This window comes from Equus asinus, chromosome 3 (assembly GCF_041296235.1).
Source record: "Equus asinus isolate D_3611 breed Donkey chromosome 3, EquAss-T2T_v2, whole genome shotgun sequence".
NCBI classification, from domain to species: domain Eukaryota; kingdom Metazoa; phylum Chordata; class Mammalia; order Perissodactyla; family Equidae; genus Equus; species Equus asinus.
Window position 1 is genome coordinate 15,408,369 of NC_091792.1, and position 5,999 is coordinate 15,414,367.

At 35.1% G+C, this 5,999-nt stretch overlaps 1 non-coding gene across 1 annotated transcript; it reads right to left on the reverse strand.

Moving 5' to 3' along the window:
* Positions 1–5,164: 5,164 nt before the first annotated feature.
* LOC123284874 (U6 spliceosomal RNA) lies at positions 5,165–5,269 on the reverse strand. The gene has a single exon (XR_006526318.1). It is a non-coding gene; the product is annotated as a U6 spliceosomal RNA (small nuclear RNA).
* Positions 5,270–5,999: the final 730 nt, after the last annotated feature.

The following is a 5,999-nucleotide window of genomic DNA, read 5'->3' on the forward strand; positions in this document are numbered from 1 at the left end:
TGTTATCTCAGGGTGAATCTTCCTCAGCAAAAAATATATATATATAAAAAATATGTATATATATATATATACGTATATATAATCTAAAAATCTAGAATCACTACTCAATATATTTACTGATTATGTGTTTTTTTTTTAAAGATTTTTTTTTCCTTTTTCTCCCCAAAGCCCCCCAGTACATAGTTGTATATTCTTCATTGTGGGTCCTTCTAGTTGTGGCATGTGGAACGCTGCCTCAGCGTGGTTTGATGAGCGGCGCCATGTCCGTGCCCAGGATTCGAAGCAACGAAACACTGGGCCGCCTGCAGCGGATCGCACGAACTTAACCACTCGGCCACAGGGCCAGCCCCAAACTGATTATGTTTTTAAAGATTAAAAGATATAATTATAAGCAGAGAATAATGTTAGAGTTATAATGTTACTTTCTGTACATCTGAAATTGCTACTCATAGGTCGATAGGAATCCTCTATTTTAAACTATTACCAGTTTGTGGGGTGAGTGGGAAGAACAGACACTGCTCCCTCACTCCTTCAGTTCCCTTCCATTTGCAGAGATCCCTCTTCCCATCGCACTGCTGGCTTCTCTGCCCCTTTACTCATCTGTCCCAGAAGAGGAGGTGAACTACGGGGAAGATTGTTCGCTAAAGTTGTCACAATAATTCCTCCTCCCCCAGGCCCTTTACAATACGACTTAGCCACTTCTCCTACCAAGAGGTGGATTTAATTTCTCCACCCCTTTCTCCACAAACCAGACTTATGATTTGCTTTCACCAACAGAATGCAGTGCAAGCAATGGGTTTTGGCTTCTGAACTTCTCAATCTCCAGTGGACTTGCAGCTTCTAGCTCTAGTCCCCTTGTCTGCTGCCATTGCATAAAAAAGCCCAGACTAGACTTCTTAACGATAAGTGAACACATGAGAGAAAGGCCCAACCAACAGCCCAAACCAACCACCAGATGTGTAAGAAAGCTGACCTTAGACCATCCAGCCTCGGTCAAGCTGCAGATGACTGCAGCTACACGTGTGACCCAGCCAAAACCAGCAGAAAGACCTCCCACTGGGTCCAGTGCAAATTGATGACCCACAGTATTTTTTTCTATTGAGATGTAATTTACATATAACATTGTGTAAGTTTAAGGTACACAATCTACTGATTTGATACATTTATATATTGCAATATGATTACCACCATAGCTTAAGCTAACACGTCTATCGTATCACATAATTATCAGTTCTTTTTTGTGGTGAGAACATTTAAGATTGAATCTCCTAGCAATTTTGAAGTATATAATACAGTGTTGTTGACTACAATCACTATGCTGTGCATCAGCTCTCCAGAACTTATTTGTCTTCTGGTTGTAAAACTGTACCCTTAAACAACATCTCCCTATTTCCCCTCCCACCTACCCCTAGTAACCACCATCCTACTCTCTGTTTCTATGAGTTCAGCTTTATTAGATTCCACATATAAGTGATATCATACGATATTTGTCTTTCTCTGTCTGGTTTATTTTACTAAGCATAATGCCCTCAAGTCCATCCATGTTGTTGCAAATGGCAGAATTTCCTCTTTCTCATGGCTGAATAATATTTCATTGTGTGTGTGTGTGTGTGTATATATATACACACACATATATATGTATATATATTACCTTTTAATATATCATATTGTATATATATATATAATCGTTTCCTTTGAATATATATCCAGAAGTAGGATCATATAATAGTTGTATTTTTAATTTTTTGAGGAAACTCCACACTGTTTTCCACAGTGGCTGCACCAATTTAAATTCCCAAGAGTATACAAGGATTTCCTTTTCTCCACATCCAATACTTGTTATCTCCTTCCTTCTTGATGGTAACTATTCTAACAGGTGTGAAGTGATATCTCATGGTGGTTTTGATTTGTATTTCCCTGGTTATTAGTCATGTTGAACATTTTTTCTTGTACCTGTTGGCCATTTGGATATCTTCTTTGGAAAAATGTCTGTTCAGTTCCTCTGCCCATTTTTAATTGGTTTGGTTTGTTTTTTTGTTGTTGTTGTTATTAAGTTGTATGGTTTTTTATATATTTTAGATATTAACCTCTTATCTGATGTATGGTTTGCAAATATTTTCTCCCATTCCATAGCTTGCCTTTTTATTTTGTTGATTGTTTCTTTTTCTGTACAGAACATTTTTAGTTTGATATAGTCCCCCTTGTCGATTTTTGCTTTTGTTGCTTGACCTTTTGGTATCATATCCAAAAAATAATTACCAAGACCAATGTCAAGGAGCTTCTTCACTACGTTTTCTGCTAGGAGTTTTACAGTATCAGATCTTATGTTTAAGTCTTTTTTTTTTTGAGGACAATTAGCCCTGAGCTAACTACAGCCAGTCCTCCTCTTTTTGCTGAGGAAGACTGGCCCCGAGCTAACATCCATGCCCATCTTCCTCTACCTTATACGTGGGACACCTACCACAGCATGGCTTTTGCTAAACGGTGCCGTGTCCGCACCTGGGATCCAAACCAGCAAACCTCAGGCCTCTGAGAAGTGGAACATGCGAACTCAACCACTATGCCACCAGGCGGGCCCTGTTTAAGTCTTTAATCCATTTCAAGTTAATTTTCGAGAGTGGTGTAAGATAGGGTTCCAATTTTGTTTTTCTGCATGTGGTTACCCAGATTTTCCAACAGCATTTGTTAAAGAGACTATCCTTTCCCCATTGAATGTTTGTGGCTCCCTTGTCAAATATTAGTTGATGGTATATGCAGGGGTTTATTTATGGACTCTCTATCTGTTCCATTGATCTATGTGTCTATTTTTATGCCATTACCATACTATTTTAATTACTACAGCTTTGTAGCATAGTTTTAAGTCAGGAAGTATAATTCCTCTGACTTTGTTCTTCTTTCTCAGAGTTAATTTGGCTATTTAGAGTCTATTATGGTTCCATACAAATTTTAGGATTGTTTTCCCTATTTCTTTGGAAAATGCCATTGGAATTTTGATGGAGATTGCATTGAATTTATAGATGGCTTTAGATAGTATGGACATTTTAATAATATTAATTATTTTTATGCATGAACACAAGATATCCTTCTGTTTGTGTCTTCTTCAATTTCTCTCATCCAAGTGTTGTAGTTTTCATTGTACATATCTTTCACTTCCTTGGTTAAATTTATTCCTAAGTATTTTATTGTTTTTGATGCTATTGTGAATGGGATAGTTTTCTTTATTTCTTTTTCAGATAATTTGTTGTTAGTGTATAGCAACATAATTGATTTCTGTGTGTCGATTGTATATCCTGCAACTTTATTGAATTCATTGACTAGTGTTGCAGAGTTTTTTTGTGGAGTCTTTAGGATTTTCAAGATCATATCATCTGCAAATAATGACAATTTTACTTCTTCCTTTCCAATTTGGATGCCTTTTATTTCTATGCCTTGCCTAATTACCCTAGCCAGGACTTCCAATGCTATTTTGAATGGGAGTGGTGAAAGTGGGCTCTCTGGTCTTGTTCCTGATCTTCAAGGAAAAGTTTTCAGTCTTTCACCATTGAGTATGATGTTAGCAGTGGATTTGTCATAGATGGCCTTTGTTATGTTGAGATATGTTCCTTCTATATCCAAATCGTTAAGAGTTTTATCGTGAAAGGATGATGTAGTTTTTCAAATGCTTTTTCTGCATTTATTGAGTTGACCATATGTTTTTTTCTTTCATTCTATTAGTGTGGTGTATCACACTCATTGATTTGCATATGTTGAACCATCCTTGCATCCCAGTGATAAATCCCACTTGGTCATGGTGTCTGATCCTTTTGAAGTGTTGTTGAATTCAGTTTGCTAATATTTTGTTGAAAATTTTTGCATTTATATTCATCAGAGATATTGTTCTATAGTTTTCTTGTAGTATCCTTATCTGGCTTTGGTATCAGAGTGAGGCTGGGTTCATAAGATGAAGAAGATTGAAAGTGTTTCCTTCTCTTTAATTTTTTGGAAGAGTCTGAGAAAGATTGGTGTTAATTCTTCTTTCGATAGTTGGTAGGTTCACCAGTGAAGCTATCTGTTCCTGGGCTTTTCTGAGTTGGGAACTTTTTGATTACTGATTCAATCACCTCACTAATTATTGATCTGTTAAAATTTTATGTTTCTTCCTGATTCAGACTTGGTAGGTTGTTTGTTCTAGGAATTTATCCATTTCTCCTAGCTTATCCAATCTGTGATCTATAATTTTTCATAGTAGTTTCTTATGATCCTATTTATTTCTGTAATATCAGTTGTAATGTCTCCTCTTTCATTTCTGATTTTATTTATTTGAGTCTTCTTTCTTTTTTGTTTAATTAGTCTAACTAAAGTTTTATTGTTTTTGTTTATCTTTTCAAAAAACCAGCTCTTAGTTTCCTTGATCTTTTCTATTGTTTTTCTGGTCTGTATGGCGTTTATTTCTGTTCTAATATTTATTTCTTTTCTTCTGCTAACTTTGGGCTTAGTTTTTTCTTCTTTTTCTAGTTCTTTGAGGTGTAAAGTTAGGTTGCTTATTCGAGATCTTTCTATTTTCTTAATATATTCATTTATCACTATAAACTTCCCTCTCAGAACTGCTTTTGCAGCATCCCATAGGTTTCAGTGTGCTGTGTTTCCATTCTCATTTGTTTTGAGATATTTTCTGATTTCTCTTTTTATTTCTTCTGTGATCCATTGATTGTTCAGGAGTGTGTTATTTAGTTTCCACCTGCTTGTAAATTTTTCAACTTTCCTCTTGTTGTTTATTTCTGTTATTACCGTTGTGGTTGGAAAAGGTAAGTTGATATGATTTCAGTCTTCTTAAATTTGCTAAGACTTGCTTTGTGGCCTATCATATGATCTATCTTGGAGAATGCTTTGTGTGCACTTGAGAAGAATGTGTATTCTGCTACTGATGGGTGGAATGTTCTATAAATGTATGTTAGGTCCATTTGGTCTAATGTATGGTGCAAGTCCAACATTTCTTTGCTGATTTTCTGTCTGGATGATCTATCCATTGCTGAAAGTGAGATATTGAAGTCCCCTACTGTTATTGTATTGTAGTCTATTTCTCTCTTCAGATTAGTTACTGTTTGATTAATATATTTAGGTACTCTGATGTTGGGTGCATATATATATTTACAATTGCTGTTTCTTCTTGATGAATTGATCCCTTAAATATAAGGAACACTTTATGACTTTGCGTGTCATCCTTGCTTAAGGGCCATGATAATCTTCTTTGTGTTGGTCCGATTTCAGTATATGTGTTGCCAAAGCAAGCATGACCCACAGTATTGTGAACAGATAAAATTGTTTTTTTAAGCCACTAAGTTTTTAGGTGGTTTTTAAACAGCAGTAGATAATTGATAAAGACTTGATGTGATTGATAAGTCTAGAAAGAGAAGTTGAGGATGCACAGCCCAACCTCTTCCTCTCACTCTCCTTTTGGGAGAAAGCAGCCCACTGACAATCCATGTTCTGTTTTTGTCATCCAGGACATAAATCTCATAAGGTTGAAATGCACTGATATGTGTTTTTTCCAAATGCTAAAACGCCAGGAGTTAAAGTCAATATTTGGCTAAAATCAAGGCCAAAACCAAGTATTGCCATGGGAAAAAGAACTAGAAATCAAGAATAAATCTGAAAAAAATAATTAAAAATGTAGAATTATTGTAATAATTTTATTAGTCACACATTGAAAGTTGATTAGTCAAATTAAAATGTTTTAAAATATTTTTTCTAACAATGTATTCCATTTTCTTTTCTCTTTACGTTCTTTATCATGTCAAAATTGAAAGTAATTTATTAATATTTTAAATTATTTCCTCCTCATGAAGTTTTAAGGTGGCAAAAATGATAATTTAACTCATTTTCACGACATGTAAAAAATTGTCAGATAGGACTTTTTATTGAAAACACATAGTATCTTTGTATTGAATTTGGCCTTAACACTTTTCTGTTATTCATTTTTGTGTGAATTTAGTTCTCCTGATTATCAGAAGGATATTTTG